The 24,454-nt window shown below is 40.9% G+C and overlaps 1 protein-coding gene across 1 annotated transcript in view; it reads left to right on the top strand.

Annotated features, from left to right (window-relative positions):
• Window positions 1–2,280: 2,280 nt before the first annotated feature.
• Window positions 2,281–24,454, top strand: part of LOC309660037 (uncharacterized protein) — a gene marked incomplete at its 3' end in the record, with an annotated part of 69,080 nt that continues 46,906 nt past the window's right edge. The window contains exon 1 of the mRNA XM_082460545.1: window positions 2,281–2,553. The remainder of the gene's footprint in view (window positions 2,554–24,454) is intronic.

The following is a 24,454-nucleotide window of genomic DNA, read 5'->3' as shown; positions in this document are numbered from 1 at the left end:
TTTTAGTTTGCTTTGTAAATTTTTTTAAGGAAGGGAAGCTTTTCTGGTCTTAGCTGCCTTTCTCCATTGCCTGGCAATCTGTAAATCATACAGTCATTAAAGGTCAGGTTGACCCTTTATGCAATTCTTGACTAGGAGGCCTCATTGTATATAGTGAGTCACCACCACTTGGAAGTGGACGGTGAATCAGTAGCCCATTAAGGAGAGGTCAGAAGGTCCCCTGGCTCAAAGTGAGAGGGTCCAAACCTAGCTCTGGGGTGCAGAAAGAAACCGTGCACTTATATGGCTGAGTGGACTTGGGGTGCCATGGAGAACCTGTGCTACTCAGGTCAGAGGACATAAAATGGTGGGTAAATGCTGGAGCTTTAGAATCACACAGACCTGAGTCTGATTTCAGCTCCATCTTTACCTTGCTGTGGGACCTCAGGCAAGTTATTTAACCTCTCTGTGCCTCATTTTTTATCATCTGTAGATAGAGGTGGTCTTAATAGAAATGACTTCATGGTAAAAAAATGCTTGGAAAATGCTGAGAATCAAGTAAATACTCAATCAAAAGGAATTATTTTCATTATCATCACCATTATTATCGTGCATATGGGTCGGAACAGACAGTTCTAGGCATCAGCCATGGAGAAGCAAACTAAGGGGAAAAGGTAGCAGGAACAAGGATGTGTCTGATGTGGTGAGTGTTAGGTAGTGGCGAGCCATTTAGCTAGTATTAAATGTAAAAAGTCATAATTTATTCTTTATTGTACCCCAACGAAGGAATGAGTGTTGTGTGTTGACATAATTTGCATTTTGTAGAGGAAGCGTCAGAGGACTGGAATATAAATAACCTTCCTGCAAAACACCGATCTGGTAGCTCCAGTTAGGAGCTGAGCTTCCATTCAGGTCTTGCTTGTAGAAGGGTAACCATCCCGGCCCAGGCGAAGAAGACCTTGTCAGGTTTATAACTCCACAACTGGCTAAAAATATGAATGTCACATAATCATCCCGTCCTTCTTCTTGATCTCGATTGGCCCTCCTGACTTCATGCCATCTGCAAATTTGCACATCCTTTTGCTCCTTTTTGCTCACGTTTTATGCCTTCTTTTGCCATCTCATTTACTCCGCATGTTTCAATCTCTGGGCTGCCATTTTTCTTCTTCATTTTTAATGCGGTGGTTTTTCTCCTCCTCTCTTTCTCTTCCCTCCTTTACACCCCCACCTTCCTCCTCCCTCCACACCAATCAAATTCCTGCTTGCTTCTTGCCATGTTCATTACCCTACCTCATTCCCCCCTCATTCCTCGAAAACTGCTCACAGAGACTCACCCTTCCCCCTTCCAACTCTCAGTGCCCACCCTCCATAAATTCCAGCAGCCTGGCAATCAGTAACTTTAGCATCACACTTCACAGCTCCCAGAGTTTATACTACTTGTTACTACTCTCCTTGCTACTGCTCTCTAGGGTTCCTGCTAAAAAAAAAAATTTTTTTTTAATTCCACTTAAAAATATCTTGGGTACAAGTTGAACCCACAGTTAAGTTTACTCACACATTTACCGCATTTCCTGGTTTTATTTTAACTAGTAGCTCAGTTCTAGACTCCATTATGCAGTGAAGAAAGACTAGATCCTTAGGGAACACATTTTTTTTTCTACTGTGAAGAAGAAAACCACCTAAACATTCAACAGAAACCCCAGCCCTGGGTCCACCCACTCTCTTATCTCCCCACTCCCCCAAGCTGCAGCTGAAGGGACAAGGCTTTTTCCTTTGTGGAGTCATTGATTTCACTCTTCCTGGAGCTCAGACTGCCTCCCAGTGTGTGTCTGTGTGCACACGTGAGTGGCCTCTGCTGTTTTTGCAGAGGGCTCACCTCTCTTCTGCCATTTTACCAGGACACAGGAGGCTGCTCTCCCGCTCTCCCTCTCCCTCTCGCTTTCTCTCCCTGCCCCCAACTCAGCCTAGGCTTTTTCCTGTCTCTTAACTCCACCAGTGCAGCAGCAACTAGCTGAGCTGCTTGCGTGAGAGAGAGAGAGAGAGAGAGAGAGAGAGAGAGAGAGAGGGGGAGAGTGTGTGTGTGTGTGTGTGTGTGTGTGTGTGTGGTGTGTGTGTGTCTGCGTGCGCAGCTAGGCCAAGCCTGCGAGCCTGCCTGTCACTGGAGAGTTTTAGTTTGCATTCAGAAGAAAGGAGGAGGGGAGACGGGGGTTGGGGGGGGGGGGAGGAAAAGGTGGAGGGGGGAGGAGGGGGGGCGCGGAGAAGGGAGGGAGAATGTCTTGTTTGTGGCTTGTCAGCAATTGCTTGAGACAAGCTTCCATGTGTGAAAGCTACTTGGCATGAATGCCTGGGCCGTACCAAGTGTCACCGCAGCAAGAGGGGGAGTCAGAAGAAAAACAGATCAGACCAGAGCAGACAATAGGCCCCTAAAGTGTTCCCCCTAAGTTGCTTTGATGTTGTCCTAGTGTCTTGATACCAGGAGGCCAGGGATTGCAGGAAAAGGGTCTTTTTTGTCTTCATTCACTTTCCCCCCTCAGTTTCTGAAATGATTCTCCAGAATTTCTCCTCATAAAAAAGGTAAGAGCCCTAACAATTCCTTCTTCTGTGGCAGGCTGGTTCGCCCGTGCCTGGAAGTCGGGGTCTCATTTCTGCGCTGCTCAGGACGAGCGCTGGGGTCCTGCAATTGGAGCTCTAGCCTTGCCCCTGGAAGTCTTCGCAGGCGCTCAGGGCTGGGGATGGCCCCTCTTTCTAGGGAACCCCAGTAACACGATCTGTGCCTCTGGGTTGTTGGGGGAGAAGGGGTGGATGCAGAGGGATGGGAGGAGGGTGTGAGGGTGGAGGGTGTGAGGGGGAAAAAAAGAGAGAGAGAGCAGCCTGAAAGAGAGCGAGAGAAGGGCAGAGCCCTCGTTCAGAGCAGCCCCAGCCCGGAGCCCAAGGAGGCCTCCTTGCAAGCTTGAGCTGTGCCTTCTCAGGCTGAGCAAGGGCCGTCTGAGGCTCTGCCGAGTGCCTGCAGAGATTGCACGGAGCTTTGTGTGTGCGAGTGTGCCTGTGTGCGTGTGCGTGTGTGGACTTCCCACACCCTGCCCTGGCGTGGCTCGTCGTGAAGGGGAGGTACCCCAATCCTTACCACCCGAGCCCAGACGCTCCGAGAAAGAGCGGCATGGCAGGCTAGGAGGGAGGGCAAGAGAACTCTGCCGCCAGACAATCCAGAAACTTTTCCCGTCTCAGGGATTTCTCTGGTGGTAGGGACCGTGAAGCAGCTGTGGGCTGCCCCGTGCCTCAGTTTCCCCGGCTGTAAAATCCAGAGAGCCGACCGGGGGTGCTGCATGCCTCCCTGGGATTTGGTAAAACGGAACACATAACCATTCTGTCTCAAACGCGTGGAGAAAGCTTCGAGCTAGAAATGCTGTGGAATCACAAAGTAGAAGTGTTATCATTGTTCTTGATCATCATCATCACGATAATAAAACCATCATTAAGACACCCTGAGACAAATAGACCGGGGAACACAGATCAAGTGTCTGAGCATTTCTAAGGAAACAAAAAGCCTTTTTCCACCTGTTGGCTTCTGTCCTTTTCTCTTGTGTCTTTTCGTTAGATTTATTGGTCGATTTGTACAGAGAATGGGGTGGGAGGGGTTGGGTTTTCCCCTTTCCTCCTCCTTGGTACATATTTTTTTTAAAAAGAAGGTCAATGTAAGATGCTTGAGACAGAAAATATGCCTCCCGTTATAGGAGTTTATTCAAGACCTTGTGTTTTCTGGCGCTGGCAGGGCATGCAGGCACATCTATAAACTCTACCTTGGAGGTTAAAGATTTTTATTTTGGCTTTTAGAGATTAAACAAGATTTATTTACAATTGCTGTTTATCAGAGAGTAAATATCTTACTGTGTGCGTGAGGGTAAGAATGTGAAGGCTGTTTACTCGCTGGTGATTTTGTGGATAAAACCTTTGCTTTTTAAAGTGACATCTTGAGAGATTGGAGTAGAGGACTAAAATCGGTGCCTAATAGTCAGATAAAAATTTTTTTTAAGAAAAAAAATGTCTGCTTCTTTTCTTGAATTGTGGGTTTCCCTTCCTCAGTTCTTATAACAGTGATTGTTTCAAGGCTCTCAGTTGTAGCTCTCTTTGAATTCTCTGAAGGAATTTTGCTTTCTTACCTAATTCTAGTTTTTCTGTGACTCTGCTACTTGTCCAAAAAAAAAAATCTGTAAAAGTCTGGGAGGCTGTGCTTCCTTCCATTCTAACTGCAAATGTTTATCAGACCGACTCCCTGTGATAGCTAGAGATTGAAGCAAAGCGCCAGCCCTGGTTGAGAATATTTATGTTCTTCCCATTGAGGCCTAGAGAACCTGACTTCTGGGTGTGGGAAAGGATGAAGGGAAGGTATTAACCGGCTTGGATCTGGCAAGAAGCCACCCCTACCCCCTAAAAATGTTTCATTGAACTAGAACGGAACTTCATAGTTTAGAAATTAATTGTTTTCTACTTTGTAAGCAGAAGGTCTTACCACGGTTTGTCTCTGGCAAGATTTCAGGGTCCAGATATATTCCTAAATGGTTAGAATTTCAGAACTGCAAGGGAAAAGAAAGGTTATTCCTCAAGTTTTAAATGAGGGCACTAAAGCCTGGGAAAGATCAGCACCGATCTGAGGGGGCTCAATGCAGCTGTGGTTGCATCCGGATCACACCCTGGGGTTCAGAGTGCCCTGCGTGTCAGTCGTTATGCCAGCCACCCTTACCTGGCCTCCACACTTGACTTTGCCTACCGCAGCATTGGGCCAGCCAAGGATAGGCACCTTTTGGAGTTCTTTTTGCTGTGCTCTGTTATAACAGCACACTCAGCCCTGCTCAAGGCACAAACGTGGCAAACATGTGTCACAACATGAATTTGCATGAATTCATTCGTGTATTCATTTGTTTATTCAACTAGTATTTTAGGAGCACTTGCTATGTATCAGGCACCTTGCTGAGCACTGAGGATGTAGGAAAGAACAAGGCAGATGCACCCTTGCTCTCAGGGAGCTTGCAATCTTGGTGGTAGAATCAACGTTAACTGCATAAACAAATTAGTAATTATAAGATTGATAATATACATTGAACAGCATGCAGATACGATAATGCAGGGCATAAAGTTGTATAAGTCATTGACCTGAAGTTTGTAACTAGGCATAAGCTAACTGTCTTTTTGCCTTTGTGGTTGAGTTCTTCTTGCCCTGGCCAACTTGCATGCCGCTGGTAGCATTCCTACTCACACGGAGTCCAGTGTTTCCAAAGACAGAAGAAAATTCCCTCTCTCTCTTTCCCCCCACCCTCCTCCGCACAATACAACAGAGACACAAATAACGTCTGCTAACCCTTTTACACTTGTACTATTAAACAAGTTCACACTCATTGTGAGCCAGCCTATATAACTGTCATTATCTGGGTGATTCACGTTAGCTATAGCCTCTGTGCACTGTTAAACCAGATGCGCATGGGCAGGGGACATGTGGTTAGTGAGGCTCTTGTCTCACTGTACTTGTTCCATAGTTCTTCCAGTTGATACGAAACACTCAGCTGCAGGCCACTCCGCCGTTATCACTGTCATCTTGGAATTGCAAAGATAGTAGTGTAATGAAATGGCTTTGCCCATCCCTACCAACAAGGACACATATCTATAAAGGGAGAACATTTTTAAAATCTCTTCCATGGGTCGCCTTTTGGTTGGGTTATGAAAATCTTACTGGTTTTATGAGGTCAAAGGTAGGAGCACCCCGACACCCCACTTACGGTCTTGTTTGGAGAGAATATTTGATTGAAATGCCAGTTATTTCCTTGCAGGCAGATTTGTGTTAACGCTTGTATCACTATTTTCTACATCGTGTCTTTCTCAGTACTCAGAGATGTTGTCTTCAATGTTGTCAATCCATTTTTTTTAGATTAATTTCACAGTTTAAAAGGAGGACAGATATGCACCCCCCCCCCCACATAAATCATTAGGTCTGGCGCCTATACTTTGAGACCACACACAGGTTGTGTGGTCAAGTCGTGTGAATAAGAGTCATTTCTACGCACCCAACATTGTTACGCAGTGAGGTTGCTGACCCACATTGTCGCAACTGCCCTGTCCGGCGCTTGGGTAGTCGCCTGCATTTGGCACCTGTGGCCACTGCCTTCTCCTGTGAGCTGTATGACTTCATCTGCATGTATTTGATCACTTCCGAGACACTCCCCCCAACCCCCCTTGTTACTCACTGGGGAGCTGCCTTTGGGGGAGGCGCTCCGAGTTGCCTTAGAAGAGTAATCCAAAGAGAGGGGAAATCTGAGTGGGGAGTTAAGAAGTGAAGAAAACAAGAATCTGGTTGGGGAAAAGATTGAACAGAACTGGGGAGCCAGGCAGCAGTGATCCCAGTCATCCTTAACTCAGGGGGAATAAGAATGAAGACTGTGATGCTATTTTAAAAGGTACAGTGTGTGGATACTTGTATAAATAAAAGTGCTAGAGCCTCTAGTCCTACTGAAGTTAAAACCAGTACAACATGGAAGACAGTACCAAAACTCCTTGGTTACAAGCACTGCTTTTGCATGTAGTTTTACTGAAGGAAATTTTGTGGCCCCGCCCACTCCCAAAGAGACATACATATAAGATGTAAAATGGAAATTTTCTACATTTCCTTTAAGTCTTGACATTTTAATGCACTTTAAAATGATATCTGCTTAGTCCTTTCTTGTAATTAAATAATATTGTTTAGTTAAGTATATTGTTATCCTTCTGTTATATTTGAGTAAGGTTATGTGTCTCATCCAAGGACTCACAAGAACATAAGGGGCAAGATGGCCAACTGATTAAATCTCCCCATTAGGTTAAATCTCTTCAAGAGTTGAGAAGCAAAGGAGTGAGGCAGTCACCAAATCACCATGATATTCAGGTCAAAAGTATTGTGTGGACATGGCATTAAAATAATTGCTTTAGTTTTGGCCCCCTTTTTAAAGACTGAGATTTAGAATGTTGATCAGAAGAGAGGGATCCCCAATTCTTATTTAATAATTACATGTTTTCTTACAAAGTACATTGGACCAGTTTCTGGTTTTGGTTTTGCCGATCTATGACCTAGGACTCCCCGTTCTTCTTCTCCAGACCTCTTTTAGAATGAACGGGTTGGACTAAATCCTCTCTGTTTCCTTCCAGCTGCATTATTGAGTATTTCCCTGATTCTATGAATAGGATCTTCCATGAATCTGGTCTTTTGGTCACCTTACACAAGGCCCAGTTCAAGAACTATGGTTACCACAGGGGAAATGTGGCTTTTGCGGATATATGGGATTAATTCCTCTACACCCAAACTATGTTGACATTTTGAAGTGAAAAGCACAATAGGAAAAAGTGGGATTTTAACTTATGGATTTTAAGAGAATTTGCCAGTCAGCATGCAGGCACATGTGCAAGGAGACTTAAGAACCATTTTCAAAAGAATCAACGATTTTGAATGCATGTCTTCCTGTATAATAAGTATGAATTTAAAATGGACGGGCACTGGGTACATCTCTTAGTTTCACCATTCTCACAGCTTTTTCACAGAAATTGTGCTGTTCCTTTTTGCATTATGCTTACATGTTGTTTTGAGGATGCAAGGGACCAGTTTAAGCAATTATAGTGTTTATGATACATGCTGTATGTTTAATGTTATGCTTTTGGGGATGACAGGACTGTTGATGATCTTTATGATATGCAACTCCTGAAGGATATTGCTGAAGACTTGCTGATAGAATGATAAATAAATAAATGTATGTGTGCATATATATATATATATATATATATATATATGATGCCTTTAGGATGTGAGTAATAAATTGCTTCTGAAATGTGGCCAAGAGTGGGACAAAGAGCGTTGAGAGTGAATGACATTTTTATTAAGCATGTTTTCTATGCGTAATTCCAAGCACTATTCATTTGAAATTGGCTAAAGCTTTGAAAAGATATAATTTAAAAATTTTACATGGTAGCTTTTAATGCAATTTTTAGAACCCCAGAGTAAATTCTTCTGCCATGTTTTAGAAATATCATCTTCCTTGTAGCAAGGGAGACCAGTTAAAGGCTGCTTTGACGATTAGTAAATCACTGACTCTCTTTGAATTGGTCTTATTTCTATCTGGAAAAAAATAGTATATAATATATAATTACTTTCTAACTAGGGAAGGGAATTTTGAAAACCACATATAATAACTTTTTCACTTATATTGTTCTTTTATTCTTGATAGCTTAAAATTTCTGACATTGGATATCTTACTTAACCTTATATAACAATCCTTGGAAGGAGATACATAAGAGAAAGACATTATTGACTTTAAAGATGGGAAACAGGAATAGGTTTGTGAAATAGTATACCGGCACGCTTTTTAGAATGTAAGAATATACTCTCTAGAAATATGTGTAGTGTTTGGTTATTGATAAATGATAAACTATGATGGAAAATAATACTCTACATATTATTGCTGTCAATCTAATTTTTAATGATATAAATAATTATCAAAAGCATTTTTATGCTATTCACTTAAAGATTCAACATGCCTCTAATCTAAAGCTCTGGAGAACTGAAATGATTTCCATGAAAACCAGAATCACTCTTTTTCTTGAAAAATAAATTCACAAACTCAAAATTAACAGTAATGGTGGTTGAAAGAAGCCAAGCCATCATTTGCTCAGAAGAGAAACTTGCGAATCTTGAGGTAGGTTTATCTTGCCTAATACTAGATATATTGGACTGTCTATTACCCTTGGGGCTTGTGTAGTTAGTATATGTTTGAGGAGGAAAATTTCACTGAGGGTCTGTGGACAAGGGACTTTTTGAATGCAGGTCAAGGGAACACTTGCTCTGAGGAGTGGTGATTTATTGTATAGAAATCCATGACATACTGGGCTGTTTAAGGCAACCATACTCTAAAGAATGCAGGATTTTAGCTCTTGTGCCGGTGCCCAGGCACCTCTGCCTGCAACATTCTTCTGCCTTGTCTTTTCCAAACCAACTCCCGCTACTCCTTTAAAACTGATCCTGGGCATTTCTTCTGGAAAGCTCCTTAGACCCAAACCACCCTACCTCTGCTCCACTGTTCCTGGGCTGGGCATTCACTTATGTGGCCCTTATCACGCTGCACTGGAATCATCTGGCTCCCACTCTGGTCTGTGGCCCCATCAAGTATTGGGGCTGTCTTTGGCTTTTGTACCCCTAATGCCTAGCATAGGGTGAAACAGAGCAGGTGATCAATAAATGTTGTTGAATGAATAAACAGTTTATATTGAAATATAGCTTCTTAATAAATTTAACTAAATACAAAAAGAATGACAGGTAAAAATCTTAAATTATACAATCTCATGTCCCACATTTTAAAAAACGGAAACTTCTTATATTAGGGTATTCACTCTTCTCCCCCTTTGCAAAGAATAAGTTACACATTCATAACGAAGTATTTTTATACCCTTGAATCCTCCTTTTTCTGATGTCCAGTTTTTCTCCCCTACAGCTTATTTGTCATGTTTCCCATTCTTGGATCTTGCGCTTCCCTTACCTAAGAGTTTATTTTTTATTTCAAAGAATCAGGTGATAAATGAGTTGGTGAAATTTGTCTTGATATTTAGGTAGTAGCTGAAGAGAACTTTCTTCTGTCTCAGAACAGGGAAAATATAGAGATATTTTGGGGAAGTCGGGACAATCAGGATAGTAAGGTGAGTGACTGACTTCCAGGAATCCGCAATCGTGACCCATCTGAAACAAAGAAGGGGAACAGTACAACTTAACTTTCATCTTCTAAAAAAGGTTTTAAGTGCTGAACCCTCTAGAACAGGCATGCTGGTTGCAAAAAACTGACTCACTGAAATTTCCTCAAGAAAAGGGGCGTTCATTGTGAGGATGCTCACAGATGGAAACTGGAATCAGAATTAGAAATCTTTCAGCTACTGAAGCAGCTCTAGGGACAACTTTCTGTCTTCTATCCATCCCGTCCTCTCACTGTGTGTTTGCTTTACTTGGGCTCCTTTTGCTACCTGCTGGTTTGGTCTTCTAGCTTTATTCTGAGTAACCGCTCTCTATCTCATAGCTTTTGCTTACACAGAATTGTTGCTTCTTTGACTTGCCAAGACCCCCCATGTCCAAAACCCTACCATCTCTACCTTACTTCCTTCCTGGCTTCTTCCTCATAGCTTCTGTCCTTATATTCTTTCATTTGTAGTATTCCCCGTTAACTGCTTCATTCTCTCAGAATTCCCTAATTCAGATTCCCAAGAAAGAATCCAACTCATCTTTCCATTGCCCTTCCTTACAGGACTTTAACCAGCCTGTGATTGGAGTTGCCCAAGGGTCAGAACTACATCTCTAGTCCAGGGTGTTATAGCAAAGGGAGGTGGGTGGGAACGGGGGATTGTCGTTCGGTACAAAACTGGATTGCCTTTTAGTAGGAACTATGGAAGGGCCATCTTCCCTTCCATGTAGCTGGCAACAAATGTACTTGACATGTCTATTATGAGTCCATTATGGAAGTCTAAGAAATTAAGGATAACCAGATTATTAAAAATTAAAATGTTTCATGGATGATGATTATTAAAACTGAAATAAGAAGACCGTGGGAACAAATAGCAAATTTATAACCAGGAAAGAAATTGAGAGAGGGAAGGGTATTAGAGTTAGTTCTTAATGAGTGACATCATTTCATATATTTATTAAAAACGAAAGTAGGTGAATAGTGAAAGGGAGACTATATTGGTATGGATCCCAGAGGCTAGTTTAAAAAGCAAGCATCAGGACTTCCCTGGCAGTCCAGTGGTTAGGGCTCCGTGCTTCCACTGCAGGGGGCACAGTTTCCATCCCTGGTCCAGGAACCAAGATCCCGCATCCAGCATCCTGCAAGGCATGGAAAAAAAAAGCAAGCATCATCCTGGAATTGGGGGCTAGAGGACAAATAGGAATACTAAGGTTAAGGAGTTTCCGCCTTTATTCTCTTCCTGTATTTTCTTCCTCTACTTCTCTGTTCTGTACTTGATTCCTCTTATCTTTAGTTTCTTCTGGAATAATCTGTCATCAATTAGTGATGTGACCTTGGGCTGGTTATTTATTCTCTCTGAAACTCAATTTACTCATCTGTAAAATAGGGCTAATGATTATTATTTCAATAGCTTATTATATGAATTAAATTAGATAGCATAATATATTTAAAGTGACTGGTACACATTACCTAGAATGTAATAGGTGCTCAGTCAATTGTAGCAATTATTCTAGCACACAGGAAGGAAGGAAACATTGACTAAACAATGTGCTGGGCAAAATTTTGCTTGTCATATCATTTATTCCTTATAGCAGTCCTGCAGGTCTTGTATTATTATTTCTATTTTTTTATTGAGGTACAGGTACAGTATTATATAAGTTTCAGGTGTTATTTCTACTTTATGAATGAGGATACAATAATAATACTTAATGGAGTATTTGCTATGTGTAAAGCACTGAGCTAAACCCTTCCATGTGTTGTCATATTTAAACCAAGATAGGTGCTATTCATGTCTTCATCTCATAGTAGAGGAAACTAAGGTCCAGAGAGTTTAACTTGCCCAAAGTCATACAACTAGTAAGTGACAAATCAGAGCTTGTGTGTAAGTCTATCTGAACTTAGGTCAGTCTGACTCTAAAGTTTTCCAAAATCACAGAGTTGATGAATGTGAGTGTGACTAAGTCAAGATTCAGGTCTGGTTTAGGGCAATAATTCTGCCGTTCACTACCAGAGAAACATGCTGATTGATGAAGAATAGTGGTAGCCATACACACACTTATGCTGCATCTGAATCTGAGTGCCGTGATTAGACAGCAAGGGCAAATTTTGGAAAGGGTTCAAAGGGAGAATTTTTTTAATAATTAGAATATGTCAAAATAAGGTCTCTTAGACCTGGTGAAATGATTTAGCAAACATGTGTTGAATGTCTATTGTGGGTCAGGCAGTGAAAAATAGTCTTGACACTGTGGAAATGCAAAATGCATAAGGCTGAATCCCTCTCTTTAAGGTGCTTTCATTCTGGTGGAGGGAGATAGATGCTCACGCAACAAATGATAAAGCATATAGCAATGGATCGAAGGACTGTGGAATCAAGAGAGAGAACATTAATTTGGTGGTGAAGGGAATGGTGGCAGAAGGAACTTGGGAAGGCTTCATGATGGAGATGGCATTTGCAATGGTCTGTGAGGGGACGAATATCAAAGTACTAGAAGGCTTCTATAGCTTCCTTTTCCTTCACGTCAAGGGTTTTATAAAGGGTGGTATAAAGTAGCTAACTACTGTGGTAATATATTGTCAGATAATAGAGTTTTCAAAGATTAGGCTCTTTGACTAAAAGTGGAGAAACATATACTCTGATTAATCATAGAGAATAAACAACAAGGTCCTACTGTATAGCACAGGGAACTATATTCAGTATTCTGTGACAAACCATAACGGAAAAGAATATGAAAAAGAATGTATCAATATATATATATGTATAACTGAATCACTTTGCTGTACAGCAGAAACTAACACAACATTGTAAATCAACTAAACTTCAATTAAAAAATGTTTTAATAATTTAAAACATTAAAGGAAAAAATCATAGAGGCATATTGGCATATTTCTGGTCTATACTTATCTATATTTTTATTGAAGGAATCATAAAATGGAATCCTCTATTCTGTGCAGCCTCAGTTGGGGATGTATAGTTGTCCAGCAAACCAACAAGGGCCTGCAAATCCCTCCAATGGACAAATGGTACACCAGTATCAGTTCTCAGCTGTATTGAGTGGTATTAAGTAGTACTAAGGTACCGGTAGATAGGTCATTTATCCATCTACACTTTGATTGGAGATTTTTCTCTGTAATTGGGACTTCCCAATTTTCCTTACATGCAATACCAGGATTTCTGGAATTTTTTGAGACATCCTAATTTAAAACATTCTGTCTTGTCTCCATAAGTATATTGATGATTGGTAGTCTATGTGTTCTGATTGTTATTTCAGGTTGTTAATTAAATGGAGTTTCCACATCTTAATCCTGTTTATAGAGGCCAAGTAGACATCTTCTGCATATGTACCTTATCCACTTGCAGTGAGAATGTCCATACTTGTCTTTACGCTGTGAGGTAGAAACCCAGCTAAGATCTATTGTTTTGATTTATTTTGGTTCTTTGCTCAAGTTCCCTTTTCCCAAGCTCTGTCAATGGACTTTATGCTCATCTTTTTTTCAAGGCCTGGCTCAAATGTCACAAAGTCCTCACAAAGTCTTTCTCAAAAAAAAAAAAAAAAAAGTCTTTCTCAATTCCTAGAGCCTGAGAAATCTCTCCAGCTCCATGGTGTCCATGTTACTTGTACTTTTCTTGGAATGATCATAATAGCTATACATATGTGTTCACTATCACAAATCCCTTAACAGGTAATAAACAAGAGGACAGGGCCTTAGGTTCTATTCACCGATGTGTCCCTCAAAATACCCAACAGGGTCCCAGCCTTACAAGTGGTTGGTGCTCAGAGGTGTTTATTGAACTGAACTGAGTCGAATTCTTGGCTTCGTTGGATTGGCTTTGGGTATGGTTAACATTGATGTCCGAGCCCCAGTTCCCTTTTAGAAAAGAAATGTTGCTTTAAAAAAAAGTATCATCTTACTGATTTTAGAATGAAAGAAACCATGTAATATAAACAGTTATTGTAATTATTATTAATAAGCATTATTAAAATAGCATGAACTGATAGGATTACTTCCTTCAGGCTTGGAAAACAAACTGGTCTTTTCCATCTCCAGTATCTGTGATTCCTTGAAATTTTATGTAGACAAGTACACGCTAATGTACACTGGAAGGAACAATTGAAACAGCTCATACTCACTGATGGGCTCTGAATTACTCTACTTGTAAGTGCTCAGGAAAAAGATCTCGGATTCATTGTGGATTGCTCAATGGAGACATCTGCTTGCTGTGCAGCCGTAGTCAGAAGAATGAATGAGATATAATAGGCTGTATTAACTTTGAGAATGGGATAAAGGATAATGCAGAAAATAATATAGTGCACATAATTTGGCATTGACTATTTCTGTAATTACAATAAAACACTTTAATGATATACATTGATGTTATGACTTCACCTTAAAATCAGAATTCGGCATTGGGTCCTTTCATTTCAAAGAAAACAAAGCAGAAATACAAAGGATCCAGAGAAAAACAACAGACTGTCTCCAAGACATACAAGGGATTTGCCTGTAATGAGAAACTGAAAAGACAAGGACATTTTAATTTGGATAAAGGGGGGAAAATGACATTGTATAAATTTATTTAAAATTAATGAAAGTTTCAGAAAATTGCTAGAGCTAGCTTCTGATTATCCCTGGTAATGGAGGTCAGAGATAGGCAGGATAATTGAAATCCTTGATAATCTCCAACCCTCATTTTAGCTATTAGTTGCAGCATCCTGTCCTATGAAAAGTTTTAACAGATGAATAAATACAAGACATAGCAGCCCATGGTTTGTCAACTAAATGGCTCATGGGAAAGACAGTCTGGGGTGTTGGGAAGCACACAGAATTTGGAATAAGGTGAGCAGGGTTCTATTTTATCATTTCTGTTTATCATCTGTACAACCTTGAGTGATATGCTTAACTTCTATGAGACCCAGTTAGTTCCCTCATCTGTAAAATGAAGGATCTGTAAAATTACGGGTTTGTTGGGAGAACTAAACAAGCTAGTGGAAGTGGTTGGTGAGCGGTAATGTATGAATTTGAGAGCTGGTTGTCAAGTGCTCCTGCTTTCCTACTTGTCTTGCCCATCTCAAGAGCAGACATGGCTCCCAGCACCTGGGGGCTTACACCACACCTTCCCTTCTCTTGAATCTTCTACTGCTTGTGCTCGTGGCAGGAGATTTTAGAAGAGGTATGCAACATTTCCATCATCTCCAGAATCATCTGCAGCATGCCTATTCCCTTGCTCCCAGAAAGCCTTAAGATAATTTTGCATCTGTTTTTATTAATGCATGATTATTTAAAGGTCATCTCCGGTAATTTTCTCAATAGCCCTTTGAGGTGCATACTGCAATTATCCTCACCTTCCAGATGCAGACGCTGAGGCACAGACAGCTTGCTTAGAGACAGATAATAATGACAGAATAAAGAATCAAACCTATGCTAACTTGCCTCTGGGTTGATTTTAAAAGTCTAAAAACAGACTCATGTGACAGTTCCTGCCCTGGAGAGTGACTGGCTTTTCCTCATTTCCCTAGGAACTCCTACTCTATCCTCGGGCACACAGTTTAGTACTCATCTCCGTCATAGAGCCCATCCTAAGCCCTCTCCTCCCTTGGAAGAAGTCATCTTGTCTACCTGCACACCCTGTATTATAGCTCTTAACAGGCTATTATGTTAACAACAGTAGAAACCCTTATACCCTATTCAGTTAATAGTTGCTGACTTAACTGAACAAGTTAGTTAAAGCAAGAATCATACAAAATGATGGAATCATTCCTTAAGCCTTTATTTCAACTTAAAACATCCCTCAAGTTTTTGATGTAGGGCCAAGGCCTGTCTTTTGAGTTTAGGGCCTCCTATTAGTGCTTTGCACCCTACTTCTCGTATAAGCCACACCTCCGAGGCTTTCACAATCATTTTGTCTCAGTTTCTTTAAAGTGGAGCGAGATCCTAAAGACATTTTGTGAGGCAATCCGATTTTTCCAGATTTAATAATGTTTTACAGTTGGCTCTCCCACGCCTAAGTTGAGAGTACATTTTCAGTAACTCACCTTTTATGTGCCTTTCCCAAACATTCAACTTGGATCTTATAGAAACAACTTATCTCTTTTGCACTCATATTTCATTACTTTAAGTAACTTTAATTAAACTGTGTAATTACGATAATAGGAAGAACTAGCATAAACAACTTTGGGAACAAACAGATTGGCTTCTGGTGAGCAGACAACTCCACAGGTGGGAGTAGCAGGGTGCAGGCCTGCTAGAGTAGCCACTACTGGCTGTGATCACGCAGCATGTCGTGGGCCTTGTCTTTACATTTGTAGAGGGAGTGGAGACCACAGATTAGTCAGTTAAGTGTCGGCCACTTAAGAGAGCCCTGGCTCAGTATGGCTTCTGTTCCATGTCTGGCCTAGAAGATGAATACCTTGAAGGTCTAGCTTTTATCTTTCTGGTTAGTTCCAGAACCTAGCACAGTGGTGGGTGTATAGTGGGCCCTCAATAAACATTGATAAACTAGCTAACTGACTATACCATCAAAAACAAAACTCAGCTTTGCTGCTGCACATCTTCTGGTGAGGGTCCTAAGCACCAATCCACTGGGCAGAAGTTGGATTAGAGAGAAAGAGCTAGCAAATGAATTCCTAATATTGCTGTAAGATGAGATGATATATCACCATTAAGTAGTAAAATGGAAGGCAGGTATAAAGAAGTGAATTTGGTGTAATATGTAATTAACCCAGGTAACTCACTAACACAAAATAATAGTGAGACAATACACTTGATAACATCTTATAAAGGATTAGATAATATTCTTATATGAGGAAAAATCCACATTTACAACCACAGTATTTGACTATAAAAACCTCTCTGATGATTATGTTCTGGACCAGCTGGGTCAAGAAAAAATTTCCCTGACTGATGTATCCTTGCAGCACTGAGTTTATTATATGCTTCTTGTGACAAAGTAAAGCATCTTGAATTGAGCACCAGAAGAGGAAAGAAGTCAGAGCTGAAGGATATTAAACTTGATGGTAGGTTTTGGAGAAGCGGGTAAAGTGTTGGTGATGGCAGGGATATCCTCTTTCCTAAGATAAAGTGGGCAAAAACATTTAGCCTTACGCTCAAAAAATGTGTGAAACAAAATAAACTGAACAAGCACAGTTGGAAAAGTACAGAAAGTTTATATGACAAGGAAATGGGATGAGAAAGAGTATATATATACATATATAGTATATGTGTATGTGTGTAGAGTAGAAATAACCCTCCATAGGATCTGGTGTAAACCTTCTCATTAATTCTTTTAAATTAATTTTTAATTAATTAATTTATTTTTGGCTGCGTTGGGTCTTCGTTGCTGCATGCGGGCTTTCTTTAGTTGCGGCGAGCAGGGGCTACTCTTCATTTCGGTGCGTGGGCTTCTCATTTCAGTGGCTTCTCTTGTTGCGGAGCACGGGCTCTAGGTGCCCGGGCTTCAGTAGTTGCGGCACATGGGCTCAGTAGTCGTGGCTCGCAGGCTCTAGAGCACGGGCTCAGTAGTTGTGGTGCACAGGCTTAGTTGCTCTGCAGCATGTGGGATCTGCCCGGACCAGGGCTTGAACCCGTGTTCCCTGCATTGGCAGGTGGATTCTTAACCCCACTGCGCCACCAGGGAAGTCCCAGTATATATTATATGTGTGTGTGTGTAGAGTAGAAATAACCCTCCATAGGATCTGGTGTGAACCTTCTCATTAATTTTCTGTATTGAGAATCTGTAGGCCAATTCCAATAATTAATTCTTGAGGCCCTCCCTTCTCCTCAAGAGGTTTTGAAGCAGTTGTCTAGAAAAGGAAGAATGGAATTAACACTGTATTGAGCACTCATTGTATGCCAGTTATTATGCTAAGTGTTTAATATATGTGAGCATATGCCTTTGAATATAAGTTGCAATTGATTTTTGTAAGATCCACATTACTTTATGTGCCACTATGAAAGAAAAAAAAAACTTCTCCCAATTAAACCATGGTGTACCGTCAATGTTAAAATACATCTTGATTTCAGAACTATTGAACGTGAAAAGTATGCATCTAAGAATCAGTGAGATGTGGTACCTCATTCAATCCTCCCAACAACCCTTAAATTAAGTATTAATATTGCCGGATGAAGAAAGTGAGGCTCAGAGAGGTCAAGTCATTTGCCTGAAGTGAAGTAGCAGATAAGTGTTAGAGCTGGAGTTTAACCCAAATTAGTCTGTCTCCAAATCCAGTACCCTTTCCATAGTACTATGCTGCTGACGGAAATCAGTGCTTGCCCAGGACTCAGAGATTTTAGAAAATAAATAATAAAAACAATGTATTCTAGTAAAAGCAGTTACTTTTGGACTTGTCTCTCCAAAACCTTTTCTCAGGGGAACACTGAGAGACCCTGGAGTCAAAGAGAGCCATGGATTTCTAAGAGTAGAAGGACAATCTGAGTTCCTCTGGTTCAGTCTCTGTCTGGTGCTTGAACCCCGAACATGACATTCCCCCAAGGAGCCCTGTGGCCTCTGAGAAGCACCAGCAGGGCAGGGCCACTTGGGCAACTCAGTGCACCTTTTGTGAGCTTTGCTTTCATCTACTCACTGGTCCTGGTTCTATGTGTGGAGACATCTAGAGTTAGCCTCATTGTCTTAGCACCACGTGGCCCTTCCCGTATTTGAAAACAAGTATGAGGGCCCCTCCAAGACTTCTTTTCTCTAAGTTGAACAATCTGAGTTCCTTATAGGACATGGTATAGAAATCTCTCTGGCCGCTATTCTGATGTCTGTATTCCTTTTAAAGAGAGGCATTCAGAATTGATCATTTTGTTTCGTATGGAATAGAGAACTATCACCTCCCTTACTTTAGGTACAATATTTCTCTTGGTACAACCTGTGAGTACATTTGATGTTTCCAGCACCTCATCAGGGAAGTATAAACTCCTCCTTCCGCAGCCCCTTCTTCTTTACTCTCCTTCTCTATTTTTTTTTTTTTTTTAAACACCTACTGCTATGTAGGCAACCTGGACTTTAAAATTTATTTTGTTAGAGTTGACTTTCTAAGGATTTTTTACTTTGGACTTTTGTTTTGTTTTGTTGGGGTTTGTTTTTTGTTTTTTGTTTTTGCATTTGACGCTCATCTCTCCCAATTTTGTAACATCCACAAATGAGATTTTTAAAAAAGGTTTTTCAGAGCATTAACAAAAGTATTGCTATACAAATTGAGCCAGACAGAGCCAAAGACAGAGCTGGTTGGGAGGTCGTAGGAAATCTTTTAGTTGTTCAGTACCAATCCACCAAATTCTTCTGTCATACCCTGTATTTCTCTATCTTGTTTATAAGAATATCAGGGGCCTTACACATGCCATCCCATTTAACCTGGGCAAAACGTCCATGAACCAGATATTACTGTTCCTGTTTTACAGTTAGGCAAAATGAGCCTGCGACAGGTGAAAGAGCTTGCCCTGGATCATTTGTTAGAAGCAGAACCAGGATTTGCACCCATGTTTTCACATCCCTTCTCCTCTACCCGTGGATGTACCCCTTGCAAATTACTTTGCTGAAATCCAGAAATGGCATTTTTACCTCATTTTCCTGAACTACAGGAGAGTACTCTTGACCTCAAGGAGCCAAACGTCATAAAAGAAATGCACTCTCTTCCTCCTTCCCCCGACGAACCACAGCCAAGAGAGTGGATACCTCATTCCCCTCTAAGCATAGGTAGGACTCACACCCTTTCCTTCCTGTTGATCTCTCTTAGACACAAAAACAGCATTTGAAAAAAAAAGATTCTTTCCTGGACCCTCTGGGCAATTGAACAGTAGTTGGTCCTGAAGGCCAGGAGCTAGGCCCAGAGAAAACAGAGATTTTAAGAAGCTGGTAAAAGCTAATTACCTAAATTCTTGGTAATAAAGTCAATTTCCATTCCTCAGCACATGCTATGAGGACTTCATATTTCAAAATAAATTACAGTTGTAAAGTTAAAAAAGAAAGGAAAAGAAAACAACAGAAGTGATGCACAGAAGATCCAGGGAACCAGCCATTCTGCTCAGATCATGACTGGTATCCAGCTTGTTGGTAGGGAAGAAGGTGTGTGGGCACGGATGGGATTCATAAGGGGGCGCCACTCCAGCGTGAGGTGAGCCATACACTGAGGAAGTGTTGACTTCCACGTTGCTCTCTCGCTGAGGGACTGATCTTTGGTGGATTCCTTAACCTTCCAGGAGGAGTCTTTTTAACCATTAAATAGTGATAAAAACACGGCACCATTAGTTCATGGGAGCGTCTTGATTCTCAGACATAATTAATAACCGATGGTTTGCAACTAAACAATGCACTAGCAATATGTATAATTTAAATAATGGGGGCATCTGATTATCCTCCTTCATAAAGAGAGTCAAGGTCTGTGCTTGAAGCAAAAGATAGTGAGTGAGGAAAGGTTGCCTTGTTGCTTCCCAAGCAAGCGTTGTGCCCATTTTCTACGTAAACAGAAGGCTTTGCTCGGTGAGGAAGTTCATTCAGTACTTTTCTTCCAAAGCAACGTCGCTGAAGATAAATGAACTCACCGACACAGCTGATTGAGGTAAACCCCAACACGCTAATTCAGTCTTTCTGGAATGCTAATATAGTACAGTGAAGAATTAGGTAATTAGCTGAAACTTTTATCTTTTTTTCTAAAAAGGAACTACTCAACTCAAAATTAATTGCTAAGGGCAATAGTTCTACATTATTTCCCATAAACCTACCTTGGGGATTGAAGGACTGTGGGTAGTGGGAGCCACAGACACAGAATCTGTGTCCTAGGGCACTGTTAACACAGCGCAGGATTTTCAGGCAACTCCCAAGTGACTTTTTCTCACATCCATTCCATGTAAAACAATGGAAACCTATTTCCATGCTTATTTGTGTTTCCCGGGAGCCCTTAAATGCCATGGTGAAGATTAGAGGGCTAGGCCCTTCTTATTCCCTCTAATGATTATTCATAATTTTCTAAAATCATCTTATTGAATGACGCCACCTAAAGATGAATTTTAGGTTTAATTGTCTATTTGTTCATTCATTCATTCAATAAATATTTATCAGGTACCTCCTGTACACTATGTTCTCTGCTAGGGACTAACAAGCATAAAAAATGAATAGGATTCAGTCATCATCCTCCAGGAGCTAATAATTTCGTACAGAGTAAGACATGGACACAGATAACTATAATACAAAGAATAATTTAATAAATGTTTTAAAAAGAGTCGGGCAAAATCCTGTGGGAGGTTCACATCTAGTCAGAAAGAGCAGAGAAAGCATCACGAAGATGGTATCATTTGACTCCAGGGATTGAACAGTATAAGGCATCTCACAGATGTAATTGGAGGAAGCATCCGTTCAGACCCAGGAAACAGCATAAATAAAAGCAAGCCATGTGCCAAGAAGAGTAAATAGACCAGTTTAGCCAAAGCATAGGATGAATGTAGGCACGTATGGAGAGAACAGTAGCTTAGGATACATGGTGAAGGATCTTAATCACTGAGTTAGAGAATTAGAATCGAGTTTCTTGGGCAGTGGAGAGCCATTGAAAGTTCTTGAACAAGAAAAGTGACATAAGCAGACCTTTACTTTTGGAAGATTTATCTGGCAGTAGTATGTGGGGTGGAAGGGTCAGTCCAGAGTCTGGAAGACCAGTTAGAGAGCTACTAGAGTAATGGCGAGAAGTGGTGAGGACTTGAATTAGGGTGACGGCACTGGGAATGCGACGGTGGGATTGAACTTCAGAAACACAAGAGGCCGACTTGATAGGATTTGGCAACAGATTAAATGGGGGTGGGCAGAGACTCACGCACGACAGGTAACTGGCAAAATGATGCTGCTCTTAAGAGAAACTGGATGCATGCACTTATGTACTTACATTTATGTGTTTGGGCGAGGGGATGGCAGGATTAGGAATAATCTTTTTAAAAGGCAAATCAGATCCCATTGCTCCCCTGCTTAATAATATCCAAATGGCCTTCCACTGCATTTAGAATGAAATGCTAACTCCTTACCATGGCCTAGTGTAAGCTCTACATGATCTGGCCCCTGGTTCACTCTAACCTCATCTCTTGGCACCCTCTCCAGTACTTCAGCTTTAGCCACACTGGCCTTCTTTCAGTCCCTGAAATGCACCAACTTTATTCTTGCCTCAGGGCCTTTGCATTTGCTGTACCTTATGCCCAGAACACTGCCCTCACATAACTGGCCCTTCTTGTCAGTCAGGTCTCAGCTTAGATGTTATCTCCTCAGAGAAGCCTTTCCTAACCAATCAATTACCGTACCCTTTGCCCACAGCCACTCTTTATCACGTCATCCTGCTTTTATTCTTCACAGCATTTGCCATAATCTGAAATGATCTTGTTTGTGTACATTGTATCTGTTCCCCTCTAACAAAAGTAAGCTCCAAGACTGTGTCCATATCATCACTATATCTCAATTATTAGAATCAAGCCTAGCATATATGAGGTGCTTCATAAATAGTTGCCGAATGAATGAATGAATGGTTTCTCTTTGGAGAATGTTGGCTTTTTATTCAGGTGTCACATTCGGGTAGAGATGGGCAACAAAGACTTGGATATGTGGGACTAGAGCTCAAGACAGGCCCAGGTTTGACATCTGTCTTCCAGGAGATGAAAAGTCAGGAAACATATTACAGCTCCAGGGCCTTTTTGAGCAAAGGCATCACTTTAATGTTTCAGCCTCAATCGCTGATCCTAAAGCTACAATCTCCGACTCAACCTAATTGTCCAGGTGAGTGTATTCTGTCCTCCAGAGATTGTCTACTTGGTAGACTTTAGCAAAAATGCTACTTTGTCTGAAATAGTTTGGGAATACCTTTTTAGAGTTGACCACAGAGTCTGTAGCACCTTAATAATAATGCAAAATATTAATAACTTTCATTCACTAAGCACTTGTGCCAAGTACTGTAATAAGTATTTTCACATATTATCTCATTTAATCCACCTTAAAACCTTGTAAAGTAGGTAAAAAGGCTCCCTAATTTTGCAATTGAGGAAACCAAGACTGGAAGCATTAAAATCCTTGAAAAATGTCAAAACTAAAGTTTAAATTTAGTCTCAGTGACTCCAAAGCCTGCATGCTTACCCGCTTTGCAGGATGCTCTGTGGTGAGGTGTGTGTATGGGGAGAGTTTGTGGGAGGGTGGGAAGGGGGTGGGAATCTTTCTCTTCCTTTGAATGTGAATGTGACTTCTGAAAACAGCCAGGAGCTGTAGAACAGAATCCCGGTTGTACCATTCAATAGGCGTGTGATCTCAGACTAATAACTTTATCAACGATAAAATGCTGCTGAGAATGCTGTCTCATAGAACTTGTTCTGTCACGTACAATCTGCAAAACACTTGGCACACAGTGGGACTTAACTTTTCACTCCTTCCTTTTTCTCACAAGAGACACAACTAACTTTTGATTCTTTTAGGTTTTGATGGTCTAGTTGGTAGATTATTGAGTCCCTTGCTTTTCCTCATCTTTCCTATTATCATATTTAAGAGTATTGTATAATTTGTTACCACTTCCACAATGAAGTTAGGCAAGAGGTAGGATTGGAGGTTGTACTGTCTGTGAAAGGAACCAGAGAAATGAAGTCTGTATTGATTGATTTAAATTATTGCTTCATTACTGTTTGAAATCTGTGACCTTAGGCAAGCATCCGGGTCTCAATTTGCTCCTCTGTAAAATGAGATCATATTATTTGTCTTCCACATAAAAGGGTTGTTGTGAGGACCAAATAATTGTCACGAAAGAACTCTGGAGAGCATAAAGTCATATATAATTGTAAGGTACTATTATTGCCTTCATTACAAAATGAGGGTCCATCCTTCTTTTTAGAAGGTCTAAAACAATAATAGTGCTCTGATTGTAAACTGCCTGAATTAAACTCATGCCTTCTTTTATTCTTCTATTGAAGTAATTCTCAAACCACTCTCTTATTCTTTTGTTTTTATAAAGTTCTGGCTTAAATGAAGTTTACATCTCCCCTATCCAGTATGGTACCCAATATTCACCTGTAGCCATCTACATTTGATTTAATAAAATTAAATTCAGTTCTTCAGCCACACTAGCCTCATTTCAAGCACTCAATAGCCAACATGTAGCTAACGGCTACCAAATTTGACAGTGCAGATAGAGAACATTTCCATCTTTGCATGAAGTTCCATTGGGTAGCACTGTTGTTGATTTTCTTGAGTTCTATTTTTCCATTCTTTCTCATAGCCCTATAGCCATGATAAAACCAAGCTAGATGTTCTTCAGATGAGGAAATTGAGACCCAATGTAATTGCAAACAACCATATGATAGAATATCAAGGATCGAAAGAATGTTGGCCATCATCTATTCCAACTTCCTAATTTTATACAATAGAAAATTTAAGCCCAAGGAAGTGAGATCACTTGCTTGAGCTCATACAACTCTTCAGTGGATTTCCACTGTTCTTTTCACAGTTTAACTGTGGACACATAAGTAGTAGAGTAGGCTTCTTTTCCTCTTGCAGGGATGCTAATACCATCCATCTCAGAAGAAAATATGCCTGAGACAGAATTTACAAGTTGCTTGCTATTGTCATTCAGCATCCTTCTCCTGCCTGGCCAAATGCTGCTGGTGAGCCCTTCCTATGTCACAGTGAAGATATGCTGAAAGCTGGGGAGCACACCCTTCCATGACTGCCTCTGTTAAGTTACATGGGCCCTAGAAGGCTGGCTGCCTTGAGAACCAGAGTATTCTGTGATTGAGAACCA

This window comes from Balaenoptera physalus, assembly GCF_965194825.1.
Source record: "Balaenoptera physalus genome assembly, chromosome: 1".
NCBI lineage: Eukaryota > Metazoa > Chordata > Mammalia > Artiodactyla > Balaenopteridae > Balaenoptera > Balaenoptera physalus.
Note: the sequence above shows the minus strand (reverse complement) of the source record. Positions and strands in the feature narration are given on the sequence as shown.